The sequence below is a fragment of the Mesoplodon bidens genome (assembly GCF_964165515.1).
Source record: "Mesoplodon bidens genome assembly, chromosome: 1".
Taxonomy (NCBI): domain Eukaryota; kingdom Metazoa; phylum Chordata; class Mammalia; order Artiodactyla; family Ziphiidae; genus Mesoplodon; species Mesoplodon bidens.
In genome coordinates this window covers 145966944-145987420 of record NC_138176.1, presented here as the reverse complement: position 1 = coordinate 145987420, position 20477 = coordinate 145966944, and positions in this window count along the sequence as shown.

Below are 20477 nucleotides of genomic sequence, written 5' to 3'. Positions count from 1 at the left end.
TGACAAAATAAGATTATTTAAACATGTTAGTTGGATTATTTCTTTTGAGACTGTGTCTATATATTATATTTAGGGGAAAAAATACAAAAATTAAAAACACCAAAAGGTAGAACCTAGAGCCAGCCTGCAGTGGGATCCAGGTTGAATTCTGTACTAATCCTGTAGGAATTGCAACTGTGTTTTCTTTTTCACAAGAAACTAAACCAAAGTAATTATTCAAAGTAATTTGGTATTTTGAGAGGGCATATTTCCCACCCCAAAATCAAAATGTATTGAAAATAGAAGGACTGTAGTTTAGAATTTGTGTAGCAAAATACAGAATTGTGTCTGTGTCTTTAAGGGCTTGTAGAGGTTTTAAAATAGACTTAAAAGTAAAAAAAAAAAAAAGTATATAATAGCTATCAACAGGATAATTTGAACTGTTTATGCCAGGTACCATTTTATATGTACAAGCATTCCTCAGAAATACTGCAGGCTCAGTCCCAGACCACTGCAATAAAGCAAATACCAAAACAGAGCAAGTCACACAAATTTTTTGGTTTTCCAGTGCATATAAAAGTTATGTTTACACAGTACTGTATGTAGTCTATTAAGTGTGTAATAGCATTATGCCTAAAAGCACAATGTACATACCTTAATTTAAAAGTACTTTATTGCTAAAAAATGCTAACCATCGGCCTTTTGAGGGGCTCTTTGCTGGTGGAGCGCCTTGTCTCCATGTTGGTGGCTTTTGAAGGCTGGGGTCGCTGTGGCAATTTCTTACGATAATGAAGTTTACCGCATCATGTGACTTCCTGTCGTGAACGTTTCTCTGTAGTGTGCAATGCCATTTGATAGCATTTTACCCACAGCAGAACTTTCAAAATTGGGGTCAATCCTCTCAAGCCCAGCCCTGCTTTATCAACTAAGATTACATAGTATTTTCAAGCCTTTGTTGTCATTTCAATAATCTTCACAGCATCTTCACCAGGAGTCAATTCCATCTCGAGAAACCACTTTTTGCTCACTCATAAGCAACTTCTCATCTGTTAAAGTTTTACCATGAGACTGCAGCAATTCAGTCACAGCTTTAGGCTCCACTTTGATTCTAGTTTTCTTGCTGTTTCCACCACACCCGCAGTGACTTCCTCCATTGAAGTCTTGAATCCCTCAAAGTCATCTACGAGGGTTGTAATCAACTTCTTCCAGAGTGCTGTTAATATTGATAATTTGTCCCGTGAGCCACTAATGTTCTTTTATTTTCTTTACTTTTGGCTGCGTTGGGTCTTTGTTGCTGCACGTGGATTTCTCTAGTTGTGGCGAGCAGGAGCTACTCTTCGTTGCGGTGCACGGGCTTCTCATTGTGGTGGCTTCTCGTTGCAGAGCACGGGCTCTAGGTGCATGCGGGCTTCAGTAGTTGCAGCACGCAGGCTCAGTAGTTGTGGCACATGGGCTTAGTTGCTCCGCGGTATGTGGGATCTTCCCGGGCCGGGGCTCAAACCCGTGACCCCTGCGTTGGCAGGCGGATTCTTAACCACTGCGCCACCAGGGAAGTCCAAACCACTCATGTTCTTAATGGTATCAAGAATGGTGAATCCTTTCCAGAAGGTTTTCAATTGACTGTACCCAGATCCATCAGAGGAATCACTGTGGCTTTATGAAATGTATTTCTTAAATAAGATTTGAAAATTGAAATTACTCCTTGATTCATGGACTGCAGAATGGATATTGTATTAGCGGCATGAAAACATTAATCTCGTGATATATCTCCATCAGAGCTCTTGGGTGACTAGGTGCATTGTCAATAAGCAGTAATATTTTGCAGGGAACCTTTTTTTTGAGCCATGGGTCTCAACAGTTGGTTTAAAAATATTCAGTTAATCTTGTAAACAGATATGCTGTCATCTAGGGCTTTGTTCTTCCATTTATAGACCATAAGCAGAGTAGATTGAGCCTAACTTTTAAGGACCCTAGGACTTTTGGAATGGGCATTGGCTTCCACTTAAAGTCATCAGCTGCATTAGCCCTTGCATTAGCCTCTAACAAAAGAGTCAGTCTGTCCTTTGTAGCTTAAAAAAAAAAATTATTTATTTTGGCTGCGCTGGGTCTCAGTTGTGGCATGCGGGATGTTTGTTGTGGCATGAACCCGGGCCCCCTGCATTGGGAGCGTGGAGTCTTACCTGCCGGACCACCAGGGAAGTCCCTCCTTTGAAGCTTTCTTTTTTCTTTTTCTTTTTTTCTTTTTTTTGCGGTACACGAGCCTCTCACTGTTGTGGCCTCTCCCGTTGCGGAGCGCAGGCTCAGCGGCCATGGCTCACTGGCCCAGCCGCTCCGCGGCACGTGGGATCCTCCCGGACCGGGGCACGAACCCGCGTCCCCTGCATCGGCAGGCGGACTCTCAACCACTGCGCCACCAGGGAAGCCCCCTCCTTTGAAGCTTTAAAGCCAGGCACTGACTTCTCTCTAGCTATGAAAGTCCTACATGCCATCTTGCTTAATATAGCCACCTTCATTTATTATCTGAGCTAGATCTTCTGGATAACTTGCTGCAGCTTCTACATCAGCACTTGCTGCTTCACCTTGCAGTTTATGTTGTGGAAACGGCTTCTTACCTTAAACCTCATGAACCAGCCTCTGCTAACTTCAGACTCTTCTTCTGAAGCTGCCTCGCCTCTCTCAACCTTCACAGAACTGAAGAGAGTTAGGGCCTTGCTCTGGATTAAGCTTTGGCTTAAGGGAATGTTGTGGCTTGTTTGTCTTCTAACCAGACCACTACAACTTTCTCCATATCAGCCATAAGACCGTTTTGCTTTCTTATCATTCATGTTTTCAGTGGAGTACCACTTTTGATTTCCTTCAAGAGCTTTTCCTTTGCATCTACAACCTGGCTGTTCAGTACAAGAGGCCTAGCTTTTGTCCGGTTTTGGCTTTTGAGACACCTTCCTCACTAAGCTTAATCATTTCTAGCTTTTGATTTAAAGTGAGAGATGTGCACCTCTTCCTTTCACTTGAATGCTTGAGCCCATTGTAGGCTTATTCACTGGCCTAATTTCTATACCGTTGTGTCGGGAGACAGGGAGGCCTGAGGGGTGTCAGATGGGGGAATGGCTGGTTAGAGCAGTCAGAACACACACATTTATCCACTGTTTGCCATCTTACATGGGCACACCATGCCTCGTGCCTCAAAACAGTTAAAACAGTAACCTCAAAGATCACTGATCGCAGATCACAGTAACAAATATAATAATAATGAAAAAGTCTGAGATACGCAAAAATTACCAAAATGACACAGAGACACAAAGTGAGTGAATGCTGTTGGAACAATGGTGCTGATAGACTTGCTCGGTGCAGGGTTGCCACAAACCCTCAATCTGTAAGAAACACAGTATCTGTGAAGGCAATAAAGCAAAGCACAATAAAACAAGGTATGCCTGTTCTAACCCATTTAATCCTTACAAAGAGCCAGTGAAGAGGGAATTATTACTCATTTTTTTTTTGCAGATGAGGAAACTGAGATACAGTAGTTATGTGTCTGAGGACACTCAGCTGATAAGGGGCAGAGTCAGGATTTGAACTCACATAGTCTGGTTCTCTACAAGTCACTCTGCTAAGCAGAAGAGCCCAAGAAAACTAACACTGTATAGAAAGTGGAGACAAAATTTTCATTTCGGTATAAAATGAGAAAATGAATTAATATTCAGTAGACAGAACAACTAGCTGGATCTAACTTGAACTGCCTGGAACAGGGGAGTTGGTGGGGTCGGGTGGGGGTTGGGACACTGACATGTGTGGATGCTGAGGAATTGTGTGTCATCTCGAGATTTATTTTCAAGCATTACTTAAAGGCCACCTTAGAGACATATCCAGAAAACTGTATTTAGTTCACTTGCCAGTCATTGATTTGAACCATGCAGGAAAGAAATTTAGGGAAAGTTATAGAAATTAGCATTAACCAAAATTAAAAAAGAAATTTAAACTTATATTTGAATAGACAAAACATATGACCCAAAATTAAGAATGTTCAAACAGATATATAGGGTGGCAGAAAAACAGAAACATAGATCAATGGAAGAAGATAGAAAGCCCAGAGATAAACCCACGCACCTATGGTCAACTAATCTATGACAAAGGAGGCAAGGCTATGCAATGGAGAAAAGACAGTCTTTTCAATAAGTGGTGCTGGGAAAACTGGACAGCTACATGTAAAAGAATGAAATTAGAACACTCCCTAACACCATACACAAAAATAAACTCAAAATGGATTAGGGACCTAAATGTAAGACCAGACACAATAAAACTCTTAGAGGAAAACAGGAAGAGCCCACTTTGACATAAATCACAGCAAGATCTTTTTTGATCCACCTCCTAGAGTAATGGAAAAAAGAACAAAAATAACCAAATGGGACCTCATGAAACTTAAAAGCTATTGCACAGCAAAGGAAACCATAAACAAGATGAAAAGACAACCCTTGAAATGGAAGAAAATATTTGCAAATGAATCAACAAAGGATTAATCTCCAAAATATGTAAACAGCTCATGCAGCTCAATATTAAAAAAACAAACAACCCAATCCAAAAATGGGCAGAAGACCTAAATAGACATTTCTCCAAAGAAGACATACAGATGGCCAAGAAGCACATGAAAAGCTGCTCAACATCACTAATTATTAGAGAAATGCAAATCAAAACTACAATGAGGTATCACCTCATACCAGTTAGAATGGGCATCATCAGAAAATCTACAAACAACAAATGCTGGAGAGGGTGTGGAGAAAAGGGAACCCTCTTGCACTGTTGGTGGGAATGTAAATTGATACAGCCACTATGGAGAACAGTATGGAGGTTCCTTAAAAACCTAAAAATAAAACTACCGTAAGATCCAGCAATCCCACTACTGGGCATAGACCCAGAGAAAGCCATAGTTCAAAAAGACACATGCACCTCAGTGTTCATTGCAGCACAATTTACAATCGCCAGGTCATGGAAGCAACCTAAATGCCCATCAATGGACGAATGGATAAAGAAGATGTGGTACATATATACAATGGAATATTACTCAGCCATAAAAAGGAACGAAATTGGGTCATTTGTTGAGACGTGGTTGGATCTAGAGACTGTCATACAGAGTGAAGTAAGTCAGAAAGAGAAAAACAAAGATCGTATATTAATGCATATATGTGGAACCTAGAAAAATGGTACAGATGAACCAGTTTGCAAGACAGAAATTGAGACACAGATGTAGAGGACAAACGTATGGACACCAAGGGGGGAAAGAAGCAGGGAGTGGTGGTGGTGTGATGAATTGGGAGATTGGGATTGACATGTATACACTGATGTGTATAAAATGGATGACTAATAAGAAACTGCTGTATAAAAAAATTAAATTAAAAAAAACAAACCAAAAAACAGATATATAGGGAATATTCTCTTTCCCAAGTCTGACCCCTAGTTACCCATTCTCTTCCCAGAGGCAGCTAATGTTACAAGTATTGTGATGTATCCTTATTGATACTTGATGTATATATGCACACACACACATATATACAAGTTTATAGTATATATTTCCTCTTCTACACAGATGGTAAAATACTTTAACGTTAATGAATCTTATAATTTAAAAAGTATGCAGCCAGTGGGACTTCCCTGGTGGTCCAGTGGTTAAGACTCTGCACTCCCAATGCAGGGGGCCTGGGTTCCATCCCTGGTCAGTGAACTAGATCCTGAGTGCCGAAACTAAGAGCCTGCATGTGACAATGAAGATCCCAAGTGCCACAACTAAGACCCAGTGCAGCCAAATAAATAAATATTTTTTAAAAAGTTAAAATCATGTGATAAAGAAAAAAAGTAAGCAGCCAATTTTCAAAGTTTTGTGTTCACTGAAAATTATTGTATCAAGAGGATGTAACACAATATAGTGCTGTGCTTTACCATATGGTGGACATTTGTGACTATTTATGTTTAAATTAATTAAATAAAATAAAAAATTCAGTTCCCCAGTGCATTAGCCACATTTTCATGTGTTCAATAGCTACATGTGGTTAGTGGCTACCATGTTGTACAATGCAGATATAGACCATTTCCATTATCACAAAAGGTTCTTTCAGACAGTACTAAAGATATATTGATATATAATTAGTTATTGGGCTATAACTTAAGGCTACCAACTAGTTAGCGTTACTTTGAACAAGTAAATTTCTCATCTTCAAAATAGTTTGAACTTCATCTCTTATTCAAATACACAGTCAACATTCTGAACATTAGGGAAGAAAACCCTAAAAAAGTGTCCCTCACCACCCTTTATAAAATAGCAAACCCTCTCCATTTCGTATACAATGGACATTCAACCCCTTAGCAAGAACTACTGGCTCTACCTCCAAAATATATTTGGAATCCATTTCTCCTCATCTCAGTTATTATCTTAACGTTAGCTATCATCATATCGTGCTTGAATTTTCAAAAGAGCCTCTTAAGTGATTTCCCCCTAATAGCTCACACATTCTATTTCAACACAGCAGCTTGTGATTTTTTGAAAACATGTCAGATCATGTCCCTTCTCTTCTCAAAGCCCTCCCTGTGGTTTCTCATCTCATACAGAATAACATCATCTGTTCTGAGGAAGCTTACAAGTTCTCCATGATGAGTTTCTCCACTATCTCTTGGACCCCATTTTCTACTATTCTCTCCCTCACTGTTTCAGCCAGACTGGCCTCCTTTCTGCTTTTCATACATCCTAAGCATGCTCTCAACCCACAGGCTTTGTACTGTCTGAAACACTCTTCCCGCCACATACCTGCACAGCATGCTGCTTTACTTCTTCAAATATCTGTTTAAATGACACCTTATCAGTGAGCTCTTTCCTCACCACCCTTTATAAAATAGCAAACCCTCTCCATTTCTCTCCTTACCCCTCTAATATTTCATTGCTTTGTTTTTGACTATAGCATTTATTACCTGCATACTATAATTTTATTCTTGTTTATTGTCTATCTCCACTAGAATGTAACATCCATTAGAGCTGGATCTCCAGAAACTAGAATGGCATCTGACACATAGTAGGCATTCAATAAATATATGTTGATAAGTGAATGTTTATGTATGATGCTGTCTCTAGAAGTATAAAGATAAAAAAGACCTAGACTTGGGCGGTCCAGTGGTGAGGACTCCGTGCTTTCACTGCCAAGGGTGTGGGTTCGAACCCTGGTTGGGGAACTAAGGTCCTGCACACCACATGGCAGGGACAAAAAAAAAAAGACATAGACACTCACACTCTAGTTAATTGACAAAGAAGAAGCCCATACAAATAATTACAATACAGTGTAATAATGTGCTTATCCAAAAACAGTTAAGTGGAGTAATATTAATCTTCATCAGAACTAGGTTTGTGAGATAGGCATGCTGATATGTTGCTTATGGGAGTGTGAAATGGGGCCTCCTCTCTGGAGGATACTTTTCTAGTAGGTATCAAGAGTGGAAAATGTTCATACCTTTTGACCCAGTCATTTCACTTGTAGGAATGCAATCTAAGGAAACGGCATTGCTCTAGTATAAAAAAATTTGCAAAAAATTAGGTAAATGGTTAAACAAAGTATCGCGTATTTGTAAGATAGACAGACCATAATGCAGTCTTTGGAATCATTTTTGGCAGAATACTTAATAAGATGACAAAATGCTTATGATAAAGAAAAACCTAAGAATACATACCTATCACTTTAAGTTGTTACTGTTAAAGGTTGGGATTGGGGTGGGAGACGTCCTTTACTTTTCATTATTGATACAAAAATATGTTATGATCAAGAATTAGTTTTGCCAACTTTAGAAATGCTTAAGACTAATTTTTTAGTGGAAAAATAAAAATAGGACCCGAGTATATTAAGAATAATTTCAATTTTATGTACATAGAAAAAGGCCTAAAAGGAAATATACACACTAAATAGTAACAATGCTCATACATGATTTTTTTTTTGTCATTTAGAGATTTCCTATGATGAACTTGTCTTTTAAATTTTTTAAAAAATTTTTTGGCTGTTTTGGGTCTTTGTTGCTGTGCGCAGGCTTTCTCTAGTTGCGGCAAGCGGGGGCTACTCTTCATTGTGGTGTGTGGGCTTCTCATTGCGGTGGCTTCTCTTGTTGCGGAGCATGGGCTCTAGGCACGCGGGTTCAGTAGTTGTGGGGCACGGGCTTCATTACTCAGTGGCATGTGGGATCTTCCCAGACCAGGGCTCAAACCTGTGTCTCCTGCATTGGCAGGCGGATTCTTAACCACTGCACCACCAGGGAAGCCCTGTAAGTTTGGATTTTGTTTGTTTTGTTTTTTAGATTCCACATATAAATGATATCATATATCCTATTTGTCTTTCTCTGTCTGACTTATTTCACTGCTCATAACACCCTCCAGGTCCATCCATGTTGCTGCAAATGGCAAGATTTCCTTCTTTATGGCAGAATAACATTCCACTGTGTGTGTATACACACACACACACACACATTTTCTTTTCTTTTTTTTCTTATTGAGGTAACATTTATCATTATGTAAGTTTCATGTGTATATTTCTACAACACGCTCACCACCAAAAATTTATTTTCCATCTGTCACCATACAGTTGATCCCCTTTACCGATTTCACCCTCCACACCCTTCTTCTCTGGTAGCCGCTACTCTGTTCTCTGCATCTACGTGTTTGTTTTTGTTTGGTTTGTATACCACATTTTCTTTATCCATTTATCCACTGATGAATGCTTAGGTTGTTTCCATATCTATTGTAAATAATGATGCAATGAGCATCATTAGTGTTTTTGTTTTCTTCAAATAAATACCCAGAAGTGGAATTGCAGGATCATATCATAGGTCTACTTTTAATTTTTGAGGAACCTCCATACTGTTTTCCACAGTGGCTGCACCAATTTACATTCCCACCAGCAGTGCACAAGGGTTCCTTCTTCTCCACATCCTCACCAATGCCTATTATTTCTTACCTTTTTGACAATACCCATTCTAACAGGTGTGAGGTGGCATCTCGTGGTTTTGAGTTGCATTTCCCTGATGATTGGTGATGTTGAGCACTTTTTTATGTTCCCTGTTGACCATTTGTATGTCTTCTTCGGAAAAATGTCTATTTAGATCCTCTGCTCATTTTTTATCAAGATTTTTTTCTTTTGCTACTGAATTGTATGTGTTCTTTATATATATTCTGGATATTAACCCCTTATCAGATACATGATTTGCAAATATTTCTCCCATTTGGTAGGTTGTCTTTCCATTTTGTTCATGGTTTCCTTTGTTATGCAGAAGCCTTTTAGTTCGATGTAGTCTCACTTGTTTATTTTCGCTTTTGTTGTCTTTGCTTTTGGTGTCAAATCCAAAAAAATCATTGCCAAGACTGAAGTCAAGGAGCTTACTGCCTATGTTTTCTTCTAGGAGTTTTATGGTTTACTTACTTAATTTTTTTGAAATTCATCTGTGGTCCACTAAATTCAGCTGAATTCCTCTTGAAGATTTACATTCCTAAAACTTAACTGTAGAATTAATTTTCTCCTTAATAAAGATAGTCATCACTGACTATTCTATCAGAAAAGAGTTTCCTTATCTTCATTAGTTATTTTCATTGGCATTGTAAATTTTGTTGTCTCTTCATAGGATCAGCTAGAGCTCTGTTTCTCAAATTTTAACCTGTATACAAATCACCTGGGAATTTTGTTAAAATGAAGATTTTTTGATTCAGTAGGTATCAATTAATTCTAAAGTAATTAATGCTGAAGCTGCTGGCCCATGGACCACACTTTGACTATCAAAGGCTAAGATTATTTTCAGATGTTGTATATTAAGCCTGCTGACACAGTAATATCTCATCTTTTACAATAAATCTATCTCTAAAGACATTTGATGTCTAAAGACATTTACAACTGTGGTTGTAAAATTGAAACACTATTTTTTTTTTTTTTTTTTTTTTTTTTGTGATACACGGGCCTCTCACTGTTGTGGCCTCTCCCGTTGCGGAGCACAGGCTCCAGACGCACAGGCTCAGTGGCCATGGCTCACGGGCCCAGCCGCTCCGCGGCATGTGGGATCTTCCCAGACTGGGGCACGAACCCGTGTCCCCTGCATCGGCAGGTGGAGTCTCAACCACTGCGCCACCAGGGAAGCCCTGAAACACTTTTTAAAGAGAGATCACTATGAATTCTCATAAAGGATGCATTCTTACATAATTAATTATTGGGAGTAAATACTGAATTGTATCCAAAGTATGATCATAAAATTATGTCAACAGTATTTTTAATAAACATTAAAGCTCAACTAAGTGTTCCTTTAAAAATAATCCCTTGTGTAAGCTATTGCCTTAGTCTAACAATGCTGTCATCTTTAGGATATGTTTGGAACACCTGCTTGGGATTTAACTATAGTATTTGTAACTCATTTGTAAAAATAGGCCTGATGAAGTGACAGATATCTTCATCTTTTGAGGATAAATGGAATGTTTTGGGAAGCAGTCAAAACTAGCTGGATCCAAGACTGATGAATATGGTGGATGGGTATGCTTGTTATTATTATTTTGGGTTAAAAATAAGGAACACTGTAATGAAATCTATTTTGTGTTTGCAGCTTATCATTTCATTCTGTAGGAGGAGCCCTACAAACAACATGAATATTGTTTTAATGAGTTCATGTCCTTTCAAGGCAATTACTAATTTGAAGAATAATACTTATCTGAACATATAAATTCTGGTTTCTTTGTTAAAGAAATCAGTCTCATTATCAGAGTTTCAAAATACGTGAGGCAAAACTGATAGAAGTGAAAGAGAAATAGATAAATCCACACAACGCCCCTTTCACAATAATCAGTAAAAGTAGACTGAAAAATCAGTGAGCATACAGATGTGAACGACACTATCAACTAACTTGACCTATTTGATATTTATAGTACATTCCATTCCAAAACAGAAATGAACATTCTTTTGAAGGTCACTTGGAATATTTACCAATAAAGACCATGTGCTTCACCATAAGACATGTGTCAATAAAGTTAAAAGGATTTAAATCATACAAAGTATGTTCTTTGACCAAAATGGAATTGAGTTTAAAAACCCATAAAATGTAGAATTAAAATATATGACAGCAATAGCGCAAAGGAAGTGCATTGTTGTAAGATTCTTACACTGTTAATGAAGTGGTATGTCTTTATTTCAAGGCAGCCTGCGATGTTAAAGATGTATATTGTAGTCATGGAGCAACCGCTAAAACACACAAGTGCACACGCGCGCACACACACACACACACACAAAGAGGTATAGCTAATAAGCCAACAGTGGAGATAAAATGGAAACATAATAAATAATAAACCCAAAACAAGTCAATAAACAAGGAACAAAGAAAAGATGAGACAAATAGAAAACAAATAGCAAGATGTTAGCTTCAATTCTTATGTTAACTCAAAGAGGTAGATATTTTACAGATAAGGAAACTGAGACTTGGAGAGATTTAAGTAATTTGCCTAAGGTGACACAGCCAGTATGTATTGGGGCTGGGATTTCAATTCAGGTCCCCTGTCTTCCAAGGTCACTGCACTCTATCTAATGCCAAGTTACTGTAGTAGTGTGTGTGTGTATACATTCTAGCTACCTGTGTGTAGAATAATTTGGAGAACTAAACCCCTATGTCTTCTAAGGGTTGTGAATATGATTGACATTTACATTTCCGCATGCCTGTATAACTAAAATAAATTCTTGCTTTTCGAATTACAATGAAGCTATATAGAATTATTTCTTGAGGGGTTTCCCATCTGTCTTCACTCTCCATCACAGGTCAGGATGTGCCTAGATTCTCTGCAGTTGAGGGAGTGGGATGAAATGGTGCCGGCACTGCCACAGTGAGGACAACCTAAGTCATTTCCCACAAACCTCTTCAAATCTTTTAAAAGCTTCTTGTTGTGTTCATTATCTATGTATATACACATACATGAGCACAGTACACTAACACGTTAAAATATTTTGACACTCCATACAATATGCCAGGTTCTGTCGTAGGCAAAAGATATAAAAAGGTGAAAGAATTAATTATGTCCCCTGATATCATAGAGTTAAAAGTCTCATGAGGCATACAAACTTTATACAAAGAATCATACAAATATATATAATACTGTCATAAATGCTATGAAAGCAGCAGGATACCATGATAGTTTAACAGGATGACCTATTTGCAGGTCCTCAATGGAAAAAGTCATTTTCTTTTTTTTAAAACATTTTTATTGGAGTATAATTGCTTTACAGTCATTTTCTTCTTATACAAACATATTGAAGACTTTGAAACTATTACAAAGCCACCAAGCTAGAAGTTGACTATAAGTAAGGTAAGTTAGTAATAAAACAATTCTTTCAACTTTAGCATGCTTGGAGCCACGTGATATATTTCTAACAGAGTCTCTTGAGTATGAAGGGCTGTCACCGGCAATTATCTTGAAAGTTATTAATCCTTTTCTTTCCAATTTGTGAAAAGAATGATTTTTAAAAAAATATTATTTATTTATTTGGCTGCGCTGGGTCTTAGTTGCGGCATGCGAACTCTTAATTGCAGCATGTGGGATCTAATTCCCTGACCAGGGATCGAACCTGGGCCCCCTGTATTGGGAGCGTGGAGTCTTAGCCACTGGACCACCAGGGAAGTCCCAGAATGATGGCTTTTTAAGAGTAAAGATTTAACTAGGAATTTTTCTTTACAGTACAGGCTTTAATCATAGGACTTGAGAAGAAAACTCTTCACTTCCAGCAGTCCATTTAAAAAATGGCTGTGGATGATTTTAAAAGAGCAGTAAAATAAGTTGTAACCAATGTAACCTATAGCATGTAAGGGGCTCACCCAGATCCTTCTGCATTCATCCTGAGCTGTGCCCTGGGAGAAGCTGAGCCAGGCATGGTTCTGGAAAGAGCCTGCTTCCCTGTCTCAACAAGACCAGATCTTGCAGGGGCTATTTCTGATTCTCTCCAAACAGAGCCCACTGGTTGGAGCCCAGTGACCAGCTGCAGCCGGTATGAAAGCCGCCGCCCAGTGTCACTCTGAAAAGACCACAATACTCTTTCCTCTGCATCCCATCTTTTCCTGGTGACAGGGAACCAAAGACCCAAGGGCAGGCCCAGGACCGACCACTTGCATTGTGCCTAGCACACACTAAAGACTCAATAAATGCTTTAAAAAAAAAAAAAAAGAAAGAAGAAGAAATATAAAATTGGGTGTTTGATTACAGATAGCTCAAAAGGGAGATGGAAATAAAATCAGTTTAATTGTTAGATAAGAATCGAGCAGGAAGAGACAAGAAACAATGATTTTAAAGGTACTTTACAAAAACATTGGATCATTATCTGATGACTTGCTTGTAAAAGTTGCTTTATTTTAGGAACAAATTTAAGTGACCGGATTTTAAACATTCTGCAAGTATTTTCCTGGTTAGACACTGAGTACCTAGGCGATAGAAACATCTGCTTGCTGAACAGGTATCACTGCAGAGTAAAGACACTCAAACAATTGCATTTGCTCTTCTGATTAGAGCGAAGGGGAGGGAGGGGAGGCAGGAACATGGAGGGAATGATGTGGGTGGCTGTACTTGTAGTGCGTGCCTGCCTGCAGTATAAATGGGCAGGCTTGTCTGCTCGACAAAATGGGAAGGATTGTTTCTAGCACAGAATAATTGTCCTTAAAAAGTGTTTCCTTATAAATATTTTTATTAGTATACCTTAAAGCTTTTAGTATTAAAGAACCCACCAGATTAAGGCTTGGCATAATTTTGAGAAGATATATGCATTAGTTTTTAGGGTATTTTGGGGAGCAAAGCTGATTTGTTTCGATAATAATTGTAGCACAATCCTTTTTTAATAGCGGTATTTCATTTTTGGAACAGGTTCATCCATATGTCTTTCTGATACCCTCTTTCTAGACTAATAATTTGGGCATTTCATTTAAATATTTTAGAGCAACATATTTTACTCCAAAGCCTTCCTATATAGCCAACAAGTACTATAAGAAGAAACAAACAAACAAAAAACCTGTAAGGTAAGCTTTCAGGGAAAAAGTGATTCTGAGCTGAGAGAAGGTTCTAGATTAGGAGTTCTTAACATGGGACCATGGGTAAAATTTAGGGGATTCAAGAATCCCTTGGAATTTCCTGGAAAATCCTGAGTGTATCTAGGGAGAGAGTCCTGTGTTTTTATAAGATTTTCAGAGTGGTATTGACCCAAAAGAGTTAGAATCTTGTAGTGTGAGTGTGAGTCAAGATAGCCTAAGTTATGCTGCAGTAACAAAATAACCTTGAGACCTTGGTAGCTTAAAACCACCGTGGTTTCTCACTACCTAAAATTACTTCCCCTCCAACTCAGCTCAGACAACAGATATTTGTTCAGAGCTAATTCTGCTCAAAGGCTCCTAACTAGGGCCCCAGAGAGAGAGGGATCAGGTCCCCTGGACGTTACATGTCTTCACCTCTGGACAAGTTCCTCACTTTTCCTTACCCACCAGATGTTTTCTTTATTTAAATTTTTATTGGAGTATAGTTGATTTAAAAAGTTGTTAGTTTCTGCTGTACAGCAAAGTGAATCAGTTATACGTATACATATATCCACTCTTTTTTAGATTCTTTTCCCATATAGGTCATTACAGAGTATTGAGTAGAGTTCCCTGTGCTATATGGTAGGTCCTTATTCGTTATCTATTTTATATATAGTCATGTGTATATGTCGATCCCAATCTCCCAAGTTACCTCTCTCCCTCCCCCTTCCCCCCCAACCATAAGTTTGTTTTCTACATCTGTGACTCCACTTCTGTTTTGTAGATAAGTTTATCTGTACAATTTTTTTTTTAGATTTCACATACAAGTGATATCATATGATATTTGTCTTTTACTGTCACCCGCCAGATTCTTATCCTCATTGCAAAGAGGGGATAGAACCCTGGAAGGGAAGTGACTGCAGGTGGAAAAAATAAATTCCAGATAGATAGATAAGTTGGAACAAATAGTTTGAAATGTTTTTGTCAGTCCTGGGGAGAGGTGGGTGGAGTAGGTGGTAGGAGGTGTGAAGGAGATTTCTTATTTCTGGACTTAGCGTTTCAACATGACAACTTACGTTCTAGGAAGCACTCGAATAAACTTATTATCCATATTTCATCCATTTCCAGGTAAAAATAGCGCATCATAATACAGCGCTGTTACAGTAAACTTTCAAAGATAAATGCAAAATCAAGAACAGAAAAAGATGGTTGGTGGTGGTAGAGAACAAGCAGACAGAAAAGCTGAGCTAAGAGAAGCTGCGGTTGAGATATAACTGAACATCGGGCTTCCTGGCAGCCAAAGAAAAAAGGGAAACACCAACAAGAAATTTGGACAAGTAGCTGTAAAAATCTTATGGTTCTAGGGGACTGTATTGTTTTGATATTCATTTAGGCACTGCTAGTAAATAGCTGCATGAACTTGAACAAGTTACTAGAGTGTTCTAGGCCTTACTTTCCTATAAGTGACAGTAACTGCCTGCTGAATTAGATACCTAAATTTCCTTTACCCGTAACTTCTCAGTTATTGACACTTCAGAGAAATGTCTTCCTTTATACTTTTCATCAGGATTATACACTTCTTCATTAAACACGTGTTTATAGTTCTCTGTAGATTCATGAAGATTTTCCCTTTTTAGTATCCTTAAAGAGAATCGTGACAGAATTCCCTAATCTTTACCAATTTTAAAGCTAACATATTTCATGTCACATGCCTAGTTTTTTTTGTTTTTGTTTTTGTTTTTTTGCGGTACGCGGGCCTCTCACTGCTGTGGCCTCTCCCGTTGTGGAGCACAGGCTCCGGACGTGCAGGCTCAGCGGCTATGGCTCACGGGCCTAGCTGCTCCGCGGCATGTGGGATCTTCCCGGACTGGGTCATGAACCTGTGTCCCCTGCATTGGCAGGCGGACTCTCAACCACTGCGCCACCAGGGAAGCCCACATGCCTAGTTTTGACTTTGACATTCTTCTGCAGTCACAGAAAAAACAGCATATTCAAAAATACACCAGAAATGAAAGGGTAATTATTTAGTACAGAGTGTTAATAGAAAACACAACACAAGCCACAAACACACAAAACACAAAAACACAAAAAATTATGTTTTTAAAATGGAACTGAAAATGCTTCTATGTTGCCAGAAAATAGAAAGAATCATAGTCGTTGGTACCAAAAAAGAGAAAGACTAGAAGACATTTCCATACCCCTGTTCCTCACATCTTGACAGGGCCTGAATTTCTTCCTAGAATCTGGCAGAGAGTGAAGAATGTTTTAAATCTCACTTATTGCTGGGAAGTGGACCTTAGCTTTTAAAAACTGTCTATATTTATATGTTTTCCGATTTCTCTGCTTCTATCCAACCACACAGCTTACTGTTCATTATATTTCATTTTCATTAGTGGTATTCTTAAGTATTCATGTGGCTTGATGAATTTTTATTTTTCAGGAGTAAAGAAGGTTAAAAAAAAAATCAGGATTAATCTGGTCCATAACATTTTTTTTTTTCGGCTGGGCTGTGCAACTTGTGGGATCTTAGTTCCCCGACCAGGGATTGAACACGGGCCCCCGAGAGTGAAAGCCTGGAATTCTAACCACTGTAGTCCATAACATTTTTGTTAGATGAGAATAAACATCTTAAAGCTGTATTTCAAAACCATGTTTTAACCTCATTTATTAAAACTTGACAATGCATAAGTACAAGGTCCACAAGATATTCTATTTTGATGTAACTCATCCCCCCTTATCTATCATCTATCTATCTATCTCTCCATTCATTCATAGAAGCAAGCATATTTCTTAAACATCAGGATCAATGAATACAGAGGACTACTGAGAGAGGCATTGAGACTGTGTCTCTATGGATCTTTAGGACTGAATCAGAACCAAGACTCACCTGGGACCCAGAAACTGCACCGACATTCATCTGGGAATTTTTTCAGGATTTTGAGCATCAATCTTCTTGGGCCACATTGAGAAATGAATTATAGTTGGATCAGCCAAAGCTGGGTAGACTTAAGAAGTAGTTACTGTTTTATCAGCCTCATTGTTGCAACTTTTTTCCTCAGCCTTGCAAATCTTTTGATCAGTTTTATTGGAGTCAGTGAAACACGGGCTTCTCACCTGGAGCGGGCCGCCTGGATCAGCATCTGGCCTTTAGCGCTTCACCACCACTAGCTCTGTGACCTTGGGCACATGTCTCTAAGCATCAGTTTACTCATCTGTAGAGTGGGGATAATATTAGAGTTTACCTCGTAGGCTGTAGGAAGATTCACTGCGATAACGATAGTAAAGCACTCAACTACTGACTTAAAAAATGTTAACTATTCAAATTATTAAAAATTAAAAGGTCATTTATGTAAAGATGTCGACTCTCAAGATTTCAGTGAAGGGGAACCAAAGGGATCTTTGAACTATCTAACTCATCCCCATGATCAATTGTGATTAACTTCTTCCCTTTACTCTGTCTCCGCCTTGCTCTACGTCCCAGGGGGCTGATCTGTGTGGACATCAAGGTGCTCTCCTGCCCTCTGGTTTCCAGTTGCTCTCAGCTAGAGGGGAGCATCATAAGGAGACAGAAGTGAGTTGAGAAGTAAGGGTACTGATTCTCCTGGCTCCCTCCCTGCAGGCTCTGCCGAGTCTAACCATGTTTCCTCACATGGAGATCACATTTCCTAGCAGGGAGCCCTCATTCCAGTACACCCACTGGCTCACCTCACCTCTTCAGGCCGATGACAGTGCCCTGCCAGTGCAAGGTCTGGACACTATGCTCCCCATTGTAGTTTCAGGCTACCCTGCTCACACCTTTGGACTAAGTGTTTTTATCCAGCTCTTCTCAAATCAACCGTGCCATCTGTTTCCTGACAGACTGGTTGAAACACCAGGTATGTACCACTAGGATGGTGTCTATGTGAGGCCTGAGCAACAACTTTAAGGGGAGGGGGAAAAAGGAAAAGAGCAAATAGAATGATTCAACCAGGATTTGGGAGCACACCAAATTATATATGAATAATTCTTTCCCTGAATTGGCATGTACTTTGGCTGATATGGTCAAATTGAACTATATTGGTATGATAGAGACAGACTCAGTGACCTTTACTTTCTCTCATTCTATGCCTGACTCAGCTTTGTAAATACAGCTTTATTGGGGGAACAAGTTGCCTACTGGAACTTGGGATTTTCTCATAATTCATAATAGGTCTTGGTCATTTTTCTCCAACTAGTTATTCAGCCGCTGGCTGTATTTATTTGGTTCTTGGGACATGGTACCTGATACAGGGCCAAGCACATCAGGCTCTCAGTAAATATATTGCATGAATGTGTAGTCAACTTTAAAGGGTTCATCCATGTTGTAGTATGTATTAGTATTTCTTTTCATTCCTTTTTTATGACTGAACAACACTCCATTGTGTGGATATACCACATTTTGTCCATTCATCAATTAATGGACATTTGGATTGATTCCATTTTTTGGTATCATAGGGCTCCTGTGAACATTTGTGTACAAGTTTTTGTGTAGACATGTCTCCAATTCTCTTGGGTATATACCCATGAGTGGAATTGCTGGGTCAAATGATAACCTATATATAACTTTTTAAGGAATTGCCAAACTGTTTTTCAAAGTGACTGCACCATTTTACATTCCTACCAGCAATGCATGAAGGTTTCCATCTGTCCATATCCTAGCTAGTATTTGTTATTGTGTATCTTTTTCATTGGTATTTCACTGTGGTTTAATTTGCATTTCCCTAATAACTGGTGATGTTGTGCATCTTTTCATGTGCCTATTGGCCATTTGTATCTTCCTTGGAGAATGTATATTCAGAACCCTTGCCCACTTTTTTTTTTTAAATTATTTATTTATTTATTTATTTATTTATGGCTGTGTTGGGTCTCCGTTTCTGTGCGAGGGCTTTCTCTAGTTGCGGCGAGCGGGGGCCACTCTTCATCGCGGTGCGCAGGCCTTTCACTGTCGCGGCCTCTCCCGTTGCGGAGCGCAGGCTCCAGATGCGCAGGCTCAGTAGTTGTGGCGCACGGGCTTAGTTGCTCCGCGGCATGTGGGATCCTCCCAGACCAGGGCCCGAACCCGTGTCCCTTGCATTGGCAGGCAGATTCCCAACCACTGCGCCACCAGGGAAGCCCCACCTTGCCCACTTTTAATTAGGCTATTTGTGTTTATTGTTGAATTGTAAGAGATCTATATATTCTGGCTAAAGTTTCTTATCAGATATATAATCTGCAAATATTTTCTCCCATTCTGTGGGTTATCTTTTTGTTCTTCATGTTGTTCTTGGAAGCACAAGTTTTTCATTTTGAAGTACAATTTATCTTTTCTTTTTTTTTGTCACTTATGCTTTCCGGTGTCATACTGAAAAAACCATGGCTTAACCCAAGAAGATTCACTCCTGTGTTTTCTTCCAAGAGTTTTACAATCTTAGCTCTTCCATTTAGGTCTATGACCTATTTTCAATTACTTTTTGCACATGGTATAAAAGTAGGGGTCCAACTTCATTCTTTGGGATGTGGATATCCTGTTGTCTCAGGATCATTTATTGAAATGACTATTCTTTCCCCATTGAATTATCTTGGCACCCTTGTTAAAAACCAATTGACCACAAATGTAAGTTTTGTTGGCTATCTGGATTCCTTGCATTTCCATCAGAACTTTAGGATAAGCTTGTCAATTTCTGCAGAGAAGTCACCTGAAATTTGGACAGAAATTGCAATGGACCAGTAGATCAATTTGGGGAGTATTGCCATCTTAACAGTATCGATTCTTCCACTCCATTATCATGGGATGTCTTCCCGTTATTTAGATCTTTTAAAATTTCTTCCAATAATGTGTTTAGTTTGCAGTTTAAATTTTATTTAAATTTTAAAATTTATTTAAAATTTATTCCTAAGTATTTTGTTCTTTCTGATGTTATTGAAAATAAAATTGTTTTTTAAGTTTCATTTTCAGAGTGTTTATTGTTAGTGTATAGAAATAGTTGATTTTCGTATATCGATCTTGTATACTGCAACCTTGCTGAATTTGTTCCTAATACTTTTTTGATCTGTAGCTTTTACTCTGTGTGACCTGCTATAAAATATTAAAAAACCGGTTACTTAATAATCCTCTTTTATGCTTTAGAAAAATAAAATAATTTAAATTTCATTTTAATTGATATCCCAATTCAAACTCAAATTATTTGGACTAAATTTTTATTTTTTCATCCAAAACTACTGTTCAGAACATTGCATCTTGTAGTGCAAAAATAAAACATCTTTTCCCTAAAATGAAAAATGTGTTTTGTCTTAGTTTTTACTTAGTCTAACTTATGAATGACACTTATGCAGTTTTGCTGTTCAGTAATGGTTGATACATCAGATTTATATTTTACATAATAACTAAAAGTGGGAAGCCACCACTACACCACCTTATTTAGCCATAGCTACTTTACTTTTGTAGTCAGGTCACTGTTCAAAAACCATAAACAAGC